The sequence below is a fragment of the Nyctibius grandis genome, chromosome 6 (genome assembly GCF_013368605.1).
Source record: "Nyctibius grandis isolate bNycGra1 chromosome 6, bNycGra1.pri, whole genome shotgun sequence".
In the NCBI taxonomy this organism is placed as follows: Eukaryota; Metazoa; Chordata; class Aves; order Nyctibiiformes; family Nyctibiidae; genus Nyctibius; species Nyctibius grandis.
The window spans coordinates 66057504-66078503 of NC_090663.1; the positions used below are offsets into that span (position 1 = coordinate 66057504).

A 21000-nucleotide genomic window follows, 5' to 3' on the forward strand; every position below is an offset into this window, starting at 1 on the left:
AACATTAAACATTATTCAGCTTATTAAAAAAAAAAATTACTTTAGCACAGTCATCTTATGGGACTTGCATGTTTTAATCATCAGTTTTAATTAGGCTAAAAAGTAGAGTATAAATCAAGGTCCTTTTTGAGGCACTCTCAAAAGGCACAAAAAAGGTTCCATTCTTTATTTGACTGAAGCACACATTATGCTAAAGTGTTAATGAGAGCAACTGAAAGTAAATGAAATCAGTCTCCTGCTAATTTTCATAATCTGTAGTGGAACACTTTTCTATTTAATAATAGACTTCTAGAGACATCTGTGTTGACAAATACACACATGCCGCACTCCTTTACCTTTCTGGCATCTCTCCTCAGTGCTGATGTACATGTAAAGCTACTGTCATACCTTTTTCCTACAAGCTGGTTAGCATTGAGAGCTTGCATTTTTCCACGAGTCTTCTAATTTCACTGCACTTCCCACTGTTTGAGAGTCTACATTAGAGGATATTGATATTTCAAGACTGACAAGTCAGTAACAGCAACACAGTTCTGCATTCAGATACACACTGAAACATGTGTACTTTGCAGCCAGTTGTACCATAGAATTTGTAGGAAATAATACATTTAAAAAAATCATATTATTACTCAGGTTTGAATTTCTTTATCTCTAAAGTCTACAGCTTAATTGTGTTGCTTACATGCCAGTGGCTGTCAGTTGACACATTAGTCCAAGTCAGCCAAAGCTACCAAGTGTATCATGGAAGGATGCATTTGTGTGCCTTTGGTACCCATGGATACTGGAGATCATTGCTCGGACACTGCAGGTTGTGAAGGCCTTTGGGGCCTCCTGCTGCTCCACATCCATTCTTCTGGCTAAGTCACTCTGGTCAACTTTGTCTTACAATAGGTCTAGAAGAATGTTAAAAAGTGAAGGGCAAATCACCTCCTAAAATGCGAAACCCACCAAGATGAGGCACTTGAGTGCCTGCTGTCTGTTTGCCATATGAGTCTGACATGACTCGCAAGTGGTTCTTTGTGCTTGTAAAACCTGCCTTCCTGCACACACCAGCCTTAGCAGTCAAGACTGAAAAATAAGTAGTAAGGAAAAAAACATTCGCTTTTGCTCCTCAGATGTATTTGGTTCTAGCTACTGCCCAGTTATAATCTGTTTATTGTGTTTTAGCATGTAGCATGCTCCAAGCTGACAAAAAAGTTGCCTTCCATACACTACTTGTTATTTATACATTCCGCATGCCTTTGCTCTAGCTTCCCAAAACCTGCTATACGCTGACATCAACAAATGTCATCAAACACTAGTAGGTGGCGGCATTCATTTACTAAACTACCCCATGATGTCAAATCAACTGAATGTATTCCTCAAGTGTTGCCCACATCAGCATAGGCCTAAATATAAAAGCATTTGCCTGACACTCCTAAGACAGGCAATTTCATTTCATTTTAATTTATTTTAAAACCCTGTAATCTCTCTCAAAGCTCATCACTTTTCCTAGCTGTTCCAGTCCCTTGACCCAGCTCACATTTCTGCCACACATACCAGCAGCCCTTCAAGGAGCAGCAAGAGTGACAAGTGGCTAGCGAGAAAGAAAGTGGCGCACTGAAGAAAAGTAGGAAGGTGGCAATGGAGGAAAAGGCAAGGAGCACGAAAAGTAACTGAAGGCTTAGGATTTGTGCATGCAACAGCCCAGTTCAACCAGCTCTGTAAGGGAGATTCTCCTATTACTTAATTGCATCCACTGTCAACCTCACGTGTCCTTTACAGCCCAAGCCATTACTCATGTAACTCAGGTTAAAAAAGATGCAGGCAGTGCCTCCAGAGAAGGAAGTCTCTCTCCACTGACCACAATCCTTAGCACACAACCCTAATTTTTATTAAGTTAAAGAGTAGCATGAATCTCATAAGAAGTAAACAGGAAAGCAAAACAAAGCCTACCACGAGAGAGAACTTCATAGACACATGCATATCACTATTTTAGTCACCTAAGTCAAATTCTTATTTGCCTTAGAGAGGCAGCAACTTTAAGTCATGCCTCCAAAAGGCTCCCTGCACTAGATTGAGGGCAATACAGGTTTTTTTATCTTTAAACAGAAGTTGAAAGCCTAAGGTAATCACTTATTTCTACACAGTAGGTCTTCTAAGAGAAACACTAAACATCACAATGCATGCTGCAAAATATCACAAGATATAAGTCAATGATGACAACTTCAGAGATGCAGGAGATGAGTTTTTGCTGGCTAACACAAGGTAAACTTTTTTTTAATTTAAATAGTCTAGACACCAAAAAGCAGTTCTAAAATCGTCAAGTACCTTCTAGAAGTTTATTTTGAAACAATCTAGGAGAATGTTAGACTGAAACATTTTCAAAAAAATCTAAAAGGGAAAAGTAAAACATTTAATTTGGACTCATCACGAAAAATAGTTTAATCCAAGCTGGCTTTAGTCCAGAGTTTTCTTCCTGGTTAGAAGTTTCCCCTTAGTTAGAAAATTGGCACACACACTCGCAAATAATTTAAAAGAAATAACTACTTTTCTTCTTATATTGCCCAAATTTCTGGCCTGGCCATCAACATAAAAATCACATTTTTCACACGGGTTTGTTTTTCTCCATCCATTGAGAGCAAATGAAATGTAAGAGGCTTCCAGGAGCCCTCACAATAATACAGAGGTTTTTTTACAAGCACATATTGAATATGTCTCCACCAAAACTCAGCCAACAGCTGGGTCTGATGGCAAAAATCATGCTGCAGTAGGAAAAATGTCAAACCACAAAATAGGATTTTTTTAAAAAAATCACGATTCAAGTGAATTATTACCTCTGTCAAAGTTTTCAGCATTTTTATAGAATGTCTTTAACATCAAGAGTTTCAGAAACTATTTGCATCTTAGCAGGGATCTATGTGCGTACACTGTTTCTGATGATGACCTCGCTTGCTATTAAAACTAGCTGATCTAAAACTAGGCAAATACTTAATTAGAGCCATTAAGGGCAGAATTTACTTAAAACAAATATTTTTCCTGCTCATGTCCAAAGATCATTTTCCATGGAGGTGGGAAGGGAGCAGGGGACAGCCTAAGCTGTCCTTGACTTTATCAAGCACTAGGATGCAATGAACAACAAGGTTAGATTTAGCCATTTTTATCTTGGTTCCTCGAGGAATAGTATCCCTGATACCATATGCCTCTCCCATCTCTAGTGATGCACACAAAGACCAGCTGTCGCTCCTCTTTAGATACCACTTTGTAACACCACTGTATTCACCAGGCAGAAAGTATCACCTAGGGCAAGGAAAGACACCAAAAAAGTGTGTTATACTAAGAAGGACTGCCTCCTCAATTTATCATCATCCAAGACCAGTCACAGAAAGTAGGCAGCCCATTTTGAAAACAAATGAATTAATCAATGAATGAATAAACCCTCTGAGCCCAGGTGAAAAGGGGGAGAGATTGCCAAGGCACAGAGAATTTTACAGTTGTTGTTCTTTGCCTTCTCCCCTACCTGCAGATCGCCCAAGGAGAAAGCTCCTGGTGACCAAGAAGGGTCCCACATGAAGCACACAATGACATGTTCAGAAATCGATCCCCATCCAGTGCATGGTGTAGTACCTATTCATGCTGCTGCCATGCAGCATCCCCAAAGGCAGATTTACAGTGTTACTGTGACAATTCCTTGCTCCCCTCTCACAGCTAAGCGACCTTGGGGAGAAAGTGTAGCTGAAACCACAGTTGTGAAAAATTACTCTGTGTTAGGAGCGTCAAGACACACAGATGCCTACTCCCTCCTCAAATCCTTCACTAACTTCTGCTTTTCACTTATTAAAATACCGCTCACAAGTGCCAGCTCTGAGGTTTCAGTACATATCATGTAAGAATACTACATTGTTACCAAAAAAGGAGAGCTGCCCACGTTTCAGACGCATTCACGCAGATTCCCCATGTGAAGCCGTCAAGTGGAAACCACGGCACCCATAAAAATCTAATGGAGAAATGTTTGCAGGGAAGATAAAATAGCTGAGCGCACCACCACCGCAAAGCAGATGGAAATAGCAAGAGAGAGGAACAGATGCTGGCACAAGGAAGATTAAATGAAATGAAAAATGAAATGTACTCAGACAGTACCTAGCCTGCAAAGATGTTGTGATAGATACTCTACAATTATCCAGCAAGCAGTCTTTGGCTCTTAAGACTTTAGAGCACAAGCGTGATAAAGTTATAGCACCTCAGCAGTGGGGGCCGTTTAGTCAGATTCTCCATGCCAAGGACACTTGGATTTTAACATTTCCCAGTTTTTTTCACTATTGACTGCCTTTGCAGATTTAAGCTTGTAGTAGCAGCAGAATTAAAGGTGGAATAAAATAAAAATAGCACAGGATACAAATACTAATAGTACCAAGCATATCCATAAGGTACACAGCACACCAGGTGTCTGCATTACAAATAGATGTTGATACATTCTACACACATGAAATTTAAGGCATTCAAGTTATGAAGCAAAAGAAATACAAAAGCAATCTCAAAGAACATTATTCTGTTTCTATTTTACAATTTTTTTTTGAGCGTTGCCAATTAGTCTGTGAAAATTTCCATATGATCTCCTCAACAGAAAATGGGATTTCTTTGTCTGAAAAAAAACCATGCTGTGTATAAATACATTATGGTATTTAAAACAAATAAAATTCAAAGCCTGGGAGGAATTATTTTTTGAAAAAACACAAGAACTAAAGTATCAGTTTACTGCTAATTCACTGTGCTGCAAACTCCCGCCCAAATGCAAACAAACTCTGTGTCCTTTAGGTCAGGTAAATGAAAATAGTCTTTACAACCTTCTATCAATAAAAGGCATCAGTCAAATTTGCAATATGGAGATGAAAAGCATTTGAAAGTTAAATCTGAAATCCCAGACTGAAACAACACTGTGCTTTAAACACATTACACTGCAAGGTTATTATTAAGCTCTTCACTCACAGTGTAATTTAAGTGCCATTTTGATATTCTGTTTGAACAAAGAGGTGTCAAATTAAGGAAACTGGTGTCAAGTCCAGAAACTTTGTGAAAATGAAGCCCTATCTGTAATAGCACCCTACAGGGTTTCGTTTCAACAGCATCGTTACAGAACTGTAATGGTGCCATAGCATTTGCCTCATAGATCCCCACCTCTATGAGAAGTCTTCCTCAGCATCCTCGTTCTGCTCAGCCACGAGTGCTGTTGACAGATTATAAGCAATCAGCAGCTAATACTGTAAAACAACACATGCTGTAATTGTCATGTGAAAAACATGGCCGTATGAGGTCTCTGCAGTTCTAGACTGAACCTGCCTCGTTACACCAACAGTCCACGTTTCCCTTAATGCTGACTTTTGATATTCAAGGCCAGAGAGGACTATGACCCCTACAGTTCTCCTCAACCTTGCTAATGCAGAGAAGGGGAAGAAGTTGGGCCAGCAGATGCCATCCACACAAGGAAGCAGCAGGCAGCAATAAACCAACTGCATACTATTTGGCTTGTACTCCAAGGGTATTGAAGCTAATATGAGCTTGCAGACCATGTCTGCTGGACAGTATCCCCCTAACTACTTTTAGCCTGTTGTCCATTTGGAATCTTGTCTGGCAAAGAGGACAGAGAGCATAAATAATTCAATTTCTGCAAGTTTCATGGAAGTGAGCAGCCTGGCAGTAGAGACAGATCCTACTAGCTTCTCCAGTGAAGGAAAGAATTCAAAATAGAAATCAGTCTCCTTTATTTCCTTTGCCCATGAAACAAGCTATCTATCTTCAGAATTATAAAGTTTCTTTAACTAGTATCTCCCCCAAGGACCACAACAGCAATCTCTTCAGACCATTTCCTAGAAGTATAGGGGCAGACAAGTTTTCTGACTTTTCAGATCTTTTTGCATTGGACACAGGTATGTTACGAAAAGAGTTTCCTGATGTCAATGTATGATCTGCACTGAAGCTGCAGGAGAAGAGTTAAGAAAGATGCTTTCTTATGTTCCTTTCTTCCTGCTAAAGGGATAGATTGCATGTGCCATGCCAACAATCTCAGCCATCACATAACCTCCTAGTCAAGTAATAAATTATTTACTACAGCTCTCTATTTGAAAGGGAGTCAATTAGTTAACTGGCCATCAATGAATACTCAGCAAGGAACAGTACAAAGACAGGAACTGTTCTGAACAGCACAGCTCTTAAAACAAAGACTGTGCTTTTAAGTCAGATATGTCTGTATTCAAGCCAGTATCTTGCCTCACTGAACGTCTGTTTTAATACATAAGCAGTTACATTTGCTAGCAAGACATCCTGTTGACACCTATTCAATCCTGCCCCACTTTAGCATGACAGTCTTGTGCGTTATGCAGGGTTCAAGTGAGTGCTTAGATATATTCAAAGCATTATAATGCAATGTATTTGAGGGTGTAAGGCAAAAGCTTTGTTTCCCAGAACAAAGTCTGAAGGGCAGCATCCCCTTGAGGACCTCGCAAACAAAGTTACCCTGGAGACAGTCTCTGAGGAACAGTGACAACTCTCTGCAGACAAGATGATCTACTGGGTTTGGTATTTTAAGGAGGGGTGGGGGGATGGGTGTTGCGTTCTCCACTCCTTATGTGGGAAGCGGGAAGGGAATGAAGGTGAGGGAGGGAAAAAGAAAGTAGATTATAATGTTACTAAGTTATTTAAGAATCTTTATAATGAGACAAGTCCTTCACTCTACTATACAATAGCATCATTTTACTGGCATGAAGTACATAGCTTTCACAGTTCATTCACTTTCTTTGCATGATTTTCTCCTAAACTTTGCTTTGAACTCTATAATCTAATAAAAGTAGAACTTGATCAACCTCTCTGCTCAAGAACTGAGGATCTTGTAGTGTCTGCATACATGGTCTTCATTTTGCACAGCTTAACTTAAATGGTGAAGTCTGGCACCTCCACTCTTAGCCTTTTGAGAGAAGGTGGGTCACCCCAGGAACCGCATTTCAGACAAGAAGCCTGACCAGGAGAGAATACACACACGAAGCCACGGGATTTGCAACTCACCTGAGACATCACAACAAACTCCAAGTCAAAACAGATTTTTTTTTTATGTTGTCAAAGCCACATATTCAGCCTTATAAACAAACGTTCCCCCAGGCTTTCCCCAGAAAAAATACTTTTGCTATAACTCTTCCCACAGCTCTAACTAGCACTACTATCACTTTCCAGCTCTAACTAGCTCTTTCCCCACAGCTTTAACCAGCATTTTTATTGCTTTCCCGGTAGTATATCTGGCTACTATATATCTTATATGTGTATTTGGCTTCATATATAATGCTGTAGCAGTTTAAGCACTATTACTGTATAACGACCAATGAATATATTTATAAAAACTGAGTAACATTTGGCAGCTCCACAGTTACCACCTCCATAAGCTATTCAGATTGCCATATCCCAGTGTAAACCATCAAAAAAACCACACACTGCAGTGCAGCGTACGAAGATGGTCTTGGCACCTAAACTGGTTGTGAGTCTAACGCTCACAGTTTTGTACCTCCCAGAGGTTTGTACCTCAAAGCTCCAACTGACTTCAAAGTTTACCCTTCTTAATGCACTGCATTTTTGTGAATGCTAGACAGCCTGATCCCACCTCCTTGTATCAACTTTTCTGTGCCCTAATCTTGTCCTTCTTTAAGCTTCTCACTTTAATAGCATTCCAGGGTGATATTGGATACGTTAGTCCTCCTCAAAAATGATTCTTGATTGCATTTTGCCAACTGGTGTAGTAAGGGGAAAACTGGGGGAGGCGTGCTCGCGGGTGCTGGGGAACGGTCCGGAGTAAACTATACGATCTCCATGTGAGTATGGAAGCTTCTCGTTTATTAACAAAGAAAGCAGTTGTTATATAGACTATGCATATGTTAATCACGCGCCCCGATCGCACTTGTGATTGGTCCATAGGTTTACATATTCAGAGCCGTGACCGCCCCCCCTCCCGGACGTAGTTTTGCTTCCCGCGAAGCAGGCACCACGGGGTTCTTTGTTCTGCACCGTGCAAGGGGAGTCCAAGGTCGCTAGCTCTGGGTTTAACCCTTGCTCAAAGCCTGGGTTGCTCAGACTGCTCAGTGACTGACACAGGATCGTGCCCCTTCTCACTCAACCAAACCTCTACAAACTGGTCAACAACAAATAATGAAGTTCAACATGTCAGCACTCCCCCAAGAGCTAGAGAATTTCACATCTGTCATATATTTACTATCCAAAAAGAAAGAGGCTGTATTTATGCAAGGGCTAGGGCCCTGAGAAACACGGTTGTCACCAGATGTTCTACGACTGAGAGTCTGCGTAGCCACAAGATGTTAGGCTAATCAGCGCAGACCCTAAATAATTACGTTACTATGCTTTGCAAGAACTGCTGGTTGGTTAGAGGAGAAAGACCACAATTCAAAACCCTAGTGAGAGAAAGGCAGCAAAAGCTCAGTTATCACATAGGTGAATGGGGGACAGCCAGCATTACTGAGCCAAAGAGTTCACAGGACAAAACATGAATCCACATCAAGTCAGGCATCAAAACAGAGCAGTCTCACCTTCTGGGGCCTGCTAGGAAGTTTTTGGCATCAGTGCTACAAATCACGGCATATAGCAAATAGTCTAAACCATCTGGGTTTCTACTAAACAGGATTCTCACCCCCATTTTTAATTCAGTTCCCCAAGCACATTAAACACAGCATACAGGTCCATCCATTTTGTGCCTCATCTCCTCCATCTTATTGTCTTCCACCTCTTTAATCTAAGGCTCCTGTGAATTCAGGTACGTGACCTGAAACAAGGATCGTAGCTGTCAAGATGCAAGGACATGCTTATGGCACCTCACAGCGACTACTCTGTGTCCGGAGAGCAAAAATGTAAAGGACATGCCAAAATAGCTTCTCACAAATAAGAGCTCATCAGCTCCTAAAATTTACATCCAGACCTATTTTGGTAGACACAAGCATAAAGGTAAGCAAGTACTTTTTTTTTTTTTTTTTTTTAAATTGCTGTCTGATACTGTAACACATGACTTCCAAGCACTTTTGATAGCAGGGCTCGGAGACTCTAAGGTGTTTGCTGATGATACAAATTCATTATGTATCTGGCATCTGACCAAGAGGCCAAATTATTTATTTATTTTTTCCAATCAAATTAAGGAAAACAACTAAACATTATTAGATTTCTGTTTTCAGAATTCCCCCAGAGTAATACTTAATAGTAAGATTTTTAATTGTATATGCCTATAAGATTACGAATTGCAATGACAGGCCAGATTTCAGGTCATGTCAATGAAATGAAGGCATGTTAAAAGTTCCTTGCATTATTCCAGGTTTAGACAGACCAGCTCTCTATAGGTTTATTTACATATACAGTGTGAAAATTATATTTAAAGCACACACACACATGAATATATGTATAAATATACACACACATAAAAATAAACTCAGTGACCTGGATTTTCCTACAACTATTACGAGTAGGTATACTTCCTTAAAACATGCTACAAATTACATACACATAGAAGTGAGCAGCAATGCTGGCAAAATATTGTTTTAAGTGATAAATAGGACTCGGCCATGAATCTGTCCTGCAAAGTGGAGCTATGCCTCCACTGGAGGAATAAAGGGGATACCTGCTCACAGGAACGCCTGTCAGCACCAGTGCCGAATGCTCCCCTCCAGCAGAGGAGCAGACATGGTAGGAGAAGGGAGGTGATGCATTTTGAAATATGCATGGCAAGCAGCAGCTGGCATGGTTACTACCAGCCCCTCTCGCTTTGTGGAGCACCACTCTGGTTTTCCCTGCCTGCAGAGACGTGGGTTTGTTCATCCGCACCTTGAACTGCAAAGGAGCTAAGCTCCCAGCCCCACTCCAACTCGACGCAACTAGCACAGTCAGTCTAACTGCCTTGCTTAAAAACTGACATGCACATTTCCCCCTCCACCCCGCTGGAGAGAGGAGTATTACACAAGACTGACATACCAAAGCTAGTTTTCTTTTTGTCATTTGCTCTCTTGATACTAAATAAACCCTTACTGCAGTCTCCAGCATTTCAGTAACAGAAACAAAACACTGCGAATTAAAAATTGGACACAGATCTTCAGCAACAAGAGCTGCAGAGGGGATGAAAAAAAAAACCCAAACCAAAACCTCATTTAAATCAGCAGCACTGATGACTGCTAATTGTTCCTAGAAGAGCTTGAAGGGGAATAGTCTCCGAAGAGAATAAGGATCAAGTGCAATGCTGCAGCTTTTGGGGCAGGGGAGCAGCCCACAACCTGGTCAACTCACTGAAAGAACTAAGATTTGAGAGAAGATTATGCAAAGACAAGCCCAGGGTATGGTCTCTTCCATGTTAGACTCCAGCTTTCCCCAAAATAACGCCTCCGGGCTGAGCAGACAAGATTCAAAGTGCATTTACATGGAATCACCAACTTGCCATGGGATTTGGATCAGACCCTTAAAACTCAGTATTAAAATGCCATTTATTTATGACTCCACATTCTGGAGATTTAAGAACAACGGACAATCTGACTGAGCTTCTAAAACCCATCAGGCATCTCAGTTTCTACAGATTATGGCATAGGAGGGAATGACAATACCCGAATTACATATTTCTAGCCCTTACTTCTTCCTCTGCCCACTCTAATGCACAGACTGACTGGGGAGGATCTTTAGCGTCCGTGAATCTTATGTGAAACAAACTCACTCCTCATGATCTGTAGCAAGGCACCCAACACAATCACGCACTGCAGAAAACAGCAAAGCACAAGGAAATACATAAAAGTAGATGTTGCTCTGATTACAATTCCTTGAGTTTATGGCATGCATTCAATATTGCACCGTAACTAAAATCCTACCAGCCCAGTCCTACACTCTCAGTCCAGTCCTACACTCTACACAACTCTGTGTGGTGTTGGCTAAAAACCCACTGAGCATTCCACAGCTTGGAGCAGATTCACGAGAGAACAGAGATGGTCCTGCCAGGCACCGGGAGGGATATTCGGGGGGGCTGCCCAGCACCAAACAATTTCCTGGAATCAGGGAAATTCAAAGTGGGGAAAAGCTTCTGAACTCTCCGACGTGCTTTTAATTTCTTCCCTTCCCAAAGTCTCTTTCTCAGATGAGTTGCTCGTTGAGCAGCAGGAAATATCTTCCAAATTCAAATAAAATCACATTACCAAACAACAGAACCAATTCAAGAAATCATGATCACTAAAGGAACCAACTGAACAGCAATGACTGTGCCGTGGTGTAATAAAAATCAGATGGCTCTAGGATTCATTTAACATGACTGTGGAGTTGATACAATGGACGTTGTAGATTTCTTCTAGGGAATCAGCAGTTTCATTTGCAATAAAGAGCTTCTGCTTGCTGTTCTTGCTGGGCCAAGGGTGTTCTTCCTAACAGAGGAAAACAGCAGATTTGCCCAGATCTTGTGGGAGCAGGTTAGCAGCAACTGAGGAGGCAATGCGAGAATGACAGTGGCCATAATTCATCCCCTTATTCTCGCTCTTTTCTCATTTTATCTTAAAGTACTTCAACGTGCCCATCTTATACGGATGGGAGAACTAGAGCCAGACAACCCTCAGAAATATTTTTTTATTTTTTCTCTCCAACTCCAACAGTTTAAGCTTAGCTGAAGTTATTAGGAAAAGAAACAGGAGTGGCATCCCATTTGCAGACATATTCACATCCAGAAAAGAGGTGTTACAGCTGCATGGGAAGGATGGGCACATCAAGCTTATGTGCTTTCAAAATCTGGCCATGGCTCCCCACCTGCATTGCTAGAAAGGGTGGCTCTGCCCTAGCACTATGCAGCTACTTTGGCTGTGAAGCTGTCTTCAGGTCCTGCACTTCTCCAAGTATTGGGGAAAAGATGCACAGCCTCATCCATCAAACCCCTTCACACAGCCCAGAACAGCAGACTCTCTCCAACCCCTGGTAGCTTCCTGTCATCTTCACCACATAAAAGCTTTATCTGGAAGCTTTGCATTAACAAAGTATTAGATAGGATTAGCAATTAGCCAAATAGATCTCCATTTTCCCATTCAAGTAATAAGGCAATAGGTGAAAGTAAACAGGGAATGAGTAGGCAATCATCTACCCTATTCACTGGGATGAGGAAAGGGAGGCTGCCCACTTCTGCTCCTCTTTGTTTACTGCAACAGCCTCGTTCAACCTTGGCTTGCCCCACACATGCAAGAGTATCCTGCATGGCCAGGAAGACAGGGGACAAGCTGTCTTCTCACATGCAGAGATAGCTGCAGATATGAAAATATTCCTGGTGCTTCATGGTACCTCTGGATATTGGCTAAGGGATGTCTGTACCCATATTAGTCAGCTTTGACCCACTACATTCTTCAGTCCTAGTTACTTGGGTTTATTAACTTCAAAAGTATGTATAAAAAGATTATTCTGAAGTGTGTATTTGGAAAATCAGGCAGGTTTTTTTTGTTTGGTTGGTTGGGTTTTTTAAAAGTATTTACATCTAAAGCTAAACCATAGTAATCATATCACAGACACTTACTGCTTACATGGAAAATTATGGTGTTTCATTGGGCCGCTATAGTATTCCTAAAACCCAGATATCCACCAAAAGTGAAACAGCCCTGGCCCCATGAACATCCTGATCAGCTAGAAGTTGCTGAAAGTATGAGTAAAACTTATTCAGAGAGTAAGTCCCTTGGAAAAGCCCACTTTTAATAGTTATTGCTTATTTATTCTGCACTTAGCTATGACAAGAACTAGTCGGGGACAGGGCTAGCTAACAGTGCTTGCTAGTCAGGGACTACTGCAGGAGAAACACACGGGGATCAGTGTGAATGAATAAACTCAACATCCTCCTGAATCCCAAGAGAAAGAGACAGCCAGGCACCGCCCCAGAGATCCTGTCATCTCAATGAACAATGTGCCAAGTACATGGCTGCTCTTCATTCATTTCTTTAAAAACAGCTCCTTGGGAACAGGGTTTTGTCCTGGTAACCCTTAAGCAACCTTAAATGCATGAGCTTTGCCTTTTATCTTCAACAAAAAAGAAGGTTTGTAGAAAGACAAAGAGAAAGAAATACTGAAAAAGATTTTTAAGGCATTCACGGTCCTTGTGTTTTTCCTCTTCGGTACCACCCAAGACACTTTCCAAGATGGCCTATTTTTCCCAACACGCAGCAGAGCAGGCATACCAGCTTGGTCCCTCTGGTGCTCCTCCACACTGCTGCAGACAACCCATCTTCTCCATTCACTCAGCGCTTGCTAGGACCAAAAACAAACGTGTTGGCTGTAGGACGTGTCTGACGTGCATATTTGCATAGCCTGAACTGGAAAAAGATTAGATGGCTCAAGAGACTGGTTGGGAGCTAAGGTTTCCAGATCAAATCAAGACCAGGTCAGGCACAAATAAACCTAGTCACCCTACTTAGCAACTCTTTGGCAGCTGATATGAAATCAATAGTTAGAGTTAGGTCAGTTTTTTAGACAGCAGATGTCTGCACCACAACAACCATTCATTACCTAGGGTTAATAACTGCACAAATACAAATTTTCAGGATTCAACAAAACTCCTCATCTCCCAAAGCTACTTACCACTCTTTGTGACAAGATCTGTGTTCTACTTTTCATTTTTTTTTTTAAAAAAAACCTTTTCTTGAAGAAGTTTACTAACAAAAACATTTTTATCATCACAGTAAAATATAATGGGAATTAAATTATGGTACAATTCACACTTAGCTGCACAGAGGCCATTTGGCCTTCATCTTTGTGCTTGAATGTGCTGGGCGTGAATTACTACACTGTAATTCACATGCTGTCACATCTTATGGCTTAATTAATGCTACAAAAAAAAAACCACAGAGCACACAGAGTTGGTCACTAGAGATCAGAAACCAGTCTTGTCAGGAAAACTTACAAATGAAACAAGCATCGGAGATTATAGGCCAGCAAGGTAACATGCCTCCCCACTTCCTATTGCTGTGAGAGCAAGCACATTTTCTACTGCTGTAGCTCAGAAAGAAATTCACATGCCCTGCTGCTGTATGTCATATGTGTTGAGAAGTCTACAGGAAAGGATAACTTTCATGCATTAATTTGGGCCCTACTCACCAGCCTTCTTCTACAGTACAAATCATATGGCTCCAGCTTCATTGCAACTAGAGCTGTGCTGATAGCTAAGGGTTGTTGTATGTCCCATGGAAAGCGTGCTTTGGCATGAATGGTAAGTGAAAATAGTACCAGATCTTGTTTCCCTCCGTAACACAGGAAGATGCTATGAGCAGACACACTTGCCAAACACTGAAGAAAAAAACATTATCAGAAAATCCCCTTAAAATCTCCTTCCTTCTTTAGTGTGAAATTTAGACATGAAAGAAGTGGGTCCGCACACAGACCTCTGCACTGCTTAATGGTTTAAATGAGAATTAAATGGTGTATAGTCTTTGCAAGGTTGAATTTCACCCTCTATCAGCTTATAGATTGGTCAGTCATCAGATGGGGAACTTGATACTCCCAATTTTAGTACATCGCTGCTAATGAAAGCACTGTAGTATATACATAGAACAGCCACCCCCTTTTATCAGGAAAAGCCTTCCTCGATCACTTATTCCACTATGGAAAAGGTGGCATTGCTGCAGGTAATACAAATTGCCAAGAATAGCAAATATTATAAATATTTCAAGGATGATTAATCTTTTAAAACAATGAAGTTAGGCAGAAGCCTGGAAGTCAACTTGGCTATTTCACAACTAATAAAACATGTCTCTTGTATTTCATTTTGACTATATAGAGAGTATTGTAGTAAAAGGCAATTATCCACCATTCACTAGCTAACATAACACTTGTACAAGCATAAAGGAAACACAGTATGTATTTTAAGCAGTGACAGTATTTCCACTGTATTAAAATAGTAGTGAGGCAAATGTTCAGCTCACATTAAACAGCACTCTGTCACCAAGGACCAGCTTGCTAGCATCATATTTTCCCTCAAGAAAGATAATGCTGCTTGCTTTAACAGAATCATTGTCACCAAGCAACTACCAGTGCTGTTCAGTAATAAATATTTTCACTGTTCCCACAGAAACCGTCTTGGCATCTAGACCTGTTAATGCCCAGAGAGATCAGCTTGACCTTTGAGCACCATTTTTTCACAAAGATTAAGTCCTCCCTCACTACGGTTGTCTCAGAAACATCGGGAAGATGGCACAGAAGCGCAGAGGGTCAGAACCTGACAGCAGACAAGGCACTCTTCCTTGCAGCTGCAATGACTTGAAGGACTTCAAATTTCATTTTCTACTCTGCAAATGATAAATTAGTTCAGCCTCATCTCGAACTAATTTTCATACAGAGAGACAAGATGGCATTTGTCCCTAAATGCAGGAAGGTCACTTTACAGCTATGCCATAACTCTGCATAATAAATTCTTGGAGGCAACTTGTTCTTTGGAAGTTCAGAGATGGACCAGCAGCAACTGTAGCCCGGCCAGTTTGGTGCTGTCAAGTGTCAGTAGTAGACCTTAAGCTTCACAACAATACCAGACTCCAGGACTTGTCAGGCGTTGTTTGAACTAGAACCTATTTTAGCTTGAACTTAGCTCTATCTCCAAAACTATTTAAGAAACCTTTGCTGCACCTGCAACTTGCTCTAGGATCAGACGACTCATCTAGCCTGTCCTAGCTGTAACAGCAAAACTACTCTAATGTCAGATACCTATTGTTTGTCCTGTAATTTCAGCCAGGTTTTGGTTATGTTATTGCCTAACTTGTTCTGGCTTCAGTCTTGCTTAGCTTTGGGCAAGTGTGTGGTTCTAGCCCAAAAATCCCATTGTATATGGACAAAAAAGATTAAGAAACCTAAGTAATCACGGAAATGACTAACTAACCCCATGGATCATCAGGAAGGAATAGTCTACAACCCATTAACAAATACAGGGTTAAAACATATAAAAAAATAACCCTAAGCAGCTGCAAGACCAAGGAGGAATCAGCACCCATAACTGACGCCACACTTTGTCAAAGCAGGAGTCAGGATGTTGACAGCTTACTCTCGTGACACAACTGCAGGTGGAGAGCTTAGCATCAGAGGAAACAGGCAGCTCGCCATCATTGTTGATTTTATTGCATTTGTAACTATCTCCAACAGAAACTGGGTGATTTGATTATTGCTTTACTCTGAGTAATAGTAAGTGGTTGTCCATTTTTAGATTAGACTGTTAAAGCATTAGAGCAACAGCAACAAAAAATAATCGTTCTTCGCTGCCCATCATGAAATTATGCACACAATACAATCCTTAAAAAAATAATTTTCAAATAAATAACAATAAAACAATCTGATGGGATGATAAAGAGCTTTGCATACAACAGGCCCTCAGCTCTTTTCCAAAGCCTAAAATAAGTTACTTGTTTGGAGACATGAAAAATTTCACCTCACAGAGATCACTATGGTATCCTTCCTATCCTGCTCTTAACAGCGCACAGTTCTGAATCCTTTTATTTCTATTATTATTTTTGTCCAGCAATCTGGAAGTTTTAAATCTCAATTCTCAGCCTCACGTGAGCATGACAGCAATGTGACAGAGCAGGTGTACATCTCTCCAGGCTCGCAAACTGAGCTGCTGCCTGTCATGTCTGTTTCATTTTGGTTGAACTTTGACAGTGTTCATTTGTGGGTAAAGAGAAATCTCCTTTGGGGTCAAGGAGAGGAAGGCTGAGGAAGATAAGAACAGCTGCTCATTCCAGAAAACACCTCTAGAAAATCCACCCATTACAGGCAAAGAGGATCAATTTGCTCAGGTGTACATGGATGGACACAAGCCAAGGATCACTTTCCTGGGGGTCCAGGCCTTCGGATGCTTTGGGAAAAGCTTCCAAACAGGGGCAAAAAGGAGGCAAGGGTGCAAAAGCCCTGTCTCCATTGCAGAGCCCTTGCAAAGGATGACAAAGCCTTTGTTTTTGTTGATGTTGCTGATGGGTTTGGTTTTGTTTGTTTTTTTTTTTATTCACTGGTATTTTTGCTTTCAATCTTGGCTAATTCTCTAATTTTGTATAACAGGTTTAGTTTTATCCAACAGATGCACTTGCAGGCTTTGCCAGAGCTTAGAAGAGGGGATAGCTTTCTGGAGACTTCCACACTGGTCCAAGTTATGTCCATCTATGCAAGCTGTAAGCTATTTTCCATTCAAGTGAAGGGCAACAGTAAAGAAAGCATCCACTACTCAAATCTGCTATTATCTCAAGTATTCCACATGGTTTCAGTTTTTTGTGAGCTATGATTCAGAGCAATCTGAGCAAAACTAGACAGTACAGTGCCTGTGCATCTAGGATGCAGCAGATTAACATCATCACTGAGAAACTGCAAGGATTCATGACTTTTTGCCCTTTCATTATTTCTGCAGCTTATCAACAAGACGACATTGTACCAGGGCAGTATCCTGGAAGATTAGTTTTCATCTTGCAGGTCCCTGAAGTCATACACCCTTTGACTCCACACCTGTCATAGCCACCCAAGACACACAATATACTATAGAAATGAGATAGCTAAAAAAAAAAAAAAGCCCCCTCAAAAAAACCCCAAACAACCAAAACAACCAAAGAAAACCCACACCCAACAAATTTATGAGACCACTGGCCTAAGAAATCTGTCTATAATGTAGCTACCACCACAGATGAAGGGACTGTGTCAGGAAACTCAAAAAGGAGATGAGATGCAGTGAGGTCAGTCTGTAAAAGTAGTTCATATCAACTCCAGCAATCACTACAGGACAGGAGTCATTCTAGCCCATGAAAAAAACCTCAAATGCTTGAGTCCTGTTAAACATAAAATATGAAAGCTTTCTGCATGCAGTGAAGGGGGATTATTAAAACGGGAAAAAAAAAGCAGGGCTTAACGCAACTATTTTTATATGCAAAGAGAGGCTGTGGCATGCGTTTAAATACACATATACTGTCTTGAAGCTAGCAGAAACCTCTGCATTGATATCGGCCTGCCATTCACTTTAGGCAACCTTCTGCAGGCACTTGCAGGGAGAGGGGCAGCAAGGGCGAGCACCTGAAAGCCATTAGATATTCAGTCTCTGATTTCAAAGCCTTGGAAGTCCCATTAGACTATTTATTCTGACCTTCAATACAACTCTAATTTTTATGCGTATGTCCTTCAGTCCCCATGGGAGACTGGATAGGTCTGACTGCCCAGTGCTAGCTCATACCTAACACACTCATTGAACACCACATCACACAGCTAAACTGCAACCTTCTCCCGTTGTTTAGTATCAGGAACATACCACCCTTGAACAAACAGACACACACTCAGAACCTGCTTACCCCAATCATAGAATCATAGAATTGTTTTGGTTGGAAAGAACCTTTAAGATCATCAAGTCTAACACTGCCAAGTCAACCACTAGACCATGTCCTTGCGCATCACATCTACACGTCTTTTAAATATCTCCAGGGATGGTGACTCCACCACTTCCCTGGACAGCCTGTTCCAATGCTTGATAACCCTTTCGGTGAAGAAATTTTTCCTGATATCCAATCTAAACCTCCCCTGGCACAACTTGAGGCTGTCTCCTCTTGTCCAATCACTTGTTACCTGGAGAAGAGACTAACACCCACCTTGCTACAAACTCTTTTCAGGTAGTTGTAGAAGTTGCCCAAGAAAGGCAACAGGCCAAAGTTTTTGAGATGGTAGCTGCATCCTGGCCAGTCTTAGAGATCAGAACAGGGAGAACCAAACAAAGTTCTTTGGCTCAAACCAAAGGCCTTCACTCTCCACTGTTCAAAGGTGGCTGTGAGCCTCTACCACACTTTCACTGGCTATTTATAGGGATGAGATAACACATGTGTGTTGGTTAGATGTGTGGTGGTCAGATTTACCACCACTGACTGCTGCAAAAACCACAGCAGCCACCCTGCACATTTACTTTGTAGAAGAACATAAAGGGTAGAAATATTTCCAGGCACTCAGTTTCTGCATCTCTGGTGTTTGCTCATCTGTAGTATAACACGACTCCTAGGATACTTGTGACATTTTCATTTACTTCAACAATCAGGCAGGATTTTCCAGCTACAGTGGCACTGCGAATTTAAAACAGAACTGCCAGAGGCATATTTAAATTGTTAATTGCTTTAACTGTTAATATTGTTTAATTATAAAGATTTACAAAACATTTACTATTTAAATTTTCCTGGAGAAGAATGGAGAGCACCTTTCCTAATAGCTCTTTCATTCCACCCCAATTGGTAGGCTCAGTTTAAATATTCATTCTAATTTTCAAGTCAGTGAGGACTTTTGCTTGAAGAACGATAGTACAGATAACCTTTGTGCCAAAGGTGTTATAAGTGATATGAGTAGACAGGTTGTGCTCTATAAATAGATATGTTCAGCCAATTACACATATTTCATTTTTTTAACCTTCTCCTTCACTGTAAAATTTTTCTCTAGTGTCTTAGCACATATACAGTGCATGTAAAGCACAAAAAGTCTGATGAATATTTTAAAAGCAGGGGCCTACAGCCTAATTGCACGGAGTCATGTTACTTACAAACATGCTCCCACTGACCTGTAATTAAAAATAGATCCTTGGTGGGGCTCACCTTCTATTTAGGCATCAGGAAAATCAGGCAGCCAGATTTTCCAAAGCTCTGCTCTGAGCATTTAGCAACCATCACTGCAAACAGGAGCTCCTGAACCCTTCAGCACTTATGAAATCTTGCAACTTACTTCCGGGGCCTACATTTGGGTGTCTCATATCAAAAAAAAACCCAACCCCAGGCCTCAAAATCTTACTCCAAAGAATTAAACCTGTCAGATTTCACTTAACATTTTCCTGGCTAATAAAAAGACCAAATTTTTCTGCTAGAGCTCATAGATCCCCGCAGCACAGCAGCTGTGCCTGATGCTAATAGCTCAGTTCTCAGATAGAGCCTAGCTGCACAGCATAGTGCTACACCTAATGACTCCACATTGCTGGGTGGGTTACACAGCATGCCAGGCTAAGGCAACTACACACTGGTTTTGGTTCTTCTCGGCTCAGGGTCACTGAGATTATAGGAGCCCCCATCTTTCTGCAGAGCACGGAAACATTCACTGCAATGGTTGAAATCACAGTCTAACGTGATGATGAGTAAGATCCTGCCCTGGACCTGTGGCTGAAGAGTGACATGCAACCTCTTACTGAGCAGCATTCACAGAAGGGAAATTCATTTCCATGCAGAGGCCAGGAGAGACAATCCCAGTGACAAACAGCCAACAGAATAGGTTTGGGCATGAAGAAGAAAGTCTGCCATAATGTACTAGCTAAACTTGGTAACAGAAATCTTTACCAGAGTTCTTTGTTTCAGGATTTAACTAGTCATGACATAGCCTGGGAATTCAAAGACCTGAGGTGGAAGTGGGGAGGGAAATTAACATCCTGGAAAAAACCACACCATTAGGTAAAATGCATAGGCAAAATTCTTGCCATTTTCTATTCTCTCTTCTCTTCCCACAGGCAAATTTACACCATTTCTCACTTACCATGGGCTAATGGTGTTAAGAGCATTGTGAAGAACAGCAGCTGTGATGACCACATGACTGTGGAGGAGGGCTTGAAAGTATCCCAGCAAATGAGGGTTCAAACAAAACAAGGTGAGTGTCCTCCTGCACTTGCTTCCAACAATTCGACTGTTGGCCTTCAATTCACATCCAAAAAGGGGGAAAAAAAATTAAAAAAAAAAAAAAAAAATCCCACAGCCAGTATCCAGAGTCTGAGACCTACAAATGAGAAATGAAAAAAAAATGCAGTTAGTAAAACAATAAGACAGGTGCTTTCAATCAAGTCGTGCTGTGTTTCTTTGCTGCCAACAGCTGTAAAGGCAAATGTGTCTTCCTCCTAGGCCCTTCAGATATATGCACATTCCTACGTATAATAAGAATTAAAACTTGTCCCTGTGCAGAGAGCCAGTTTGTGCATGACTAATGCCCTGCTTCCTCTCTCAAAACAGGACTTAAGACAGCAGTTTTGAACAATGATGC

General features: G+C 41.1%; 1 protein-coding gene across 1 annotated transcript in view; it reads right to left on the bottom strand.

Annotated features, from left to right (window-relative positions):
• Window positions 1–20523, bottom strand: part of ADGRL3 (adhesion G protein-coupled receptor L3) — a 348528-nt gene extending 328005 nt beyond the window's left edge. Inside the window, exon 1 of the mRNA XM_068404345.1 lies at window positions 20503–20523. The gene's annotated coding sequence lies outside the window, so the exon portion shown is untranslated. The remainder of the gene's footprint in view (window positions 1–20502) is intronic.
• Window positions 20524–21000: the final 477 nt, after the last annotated feature.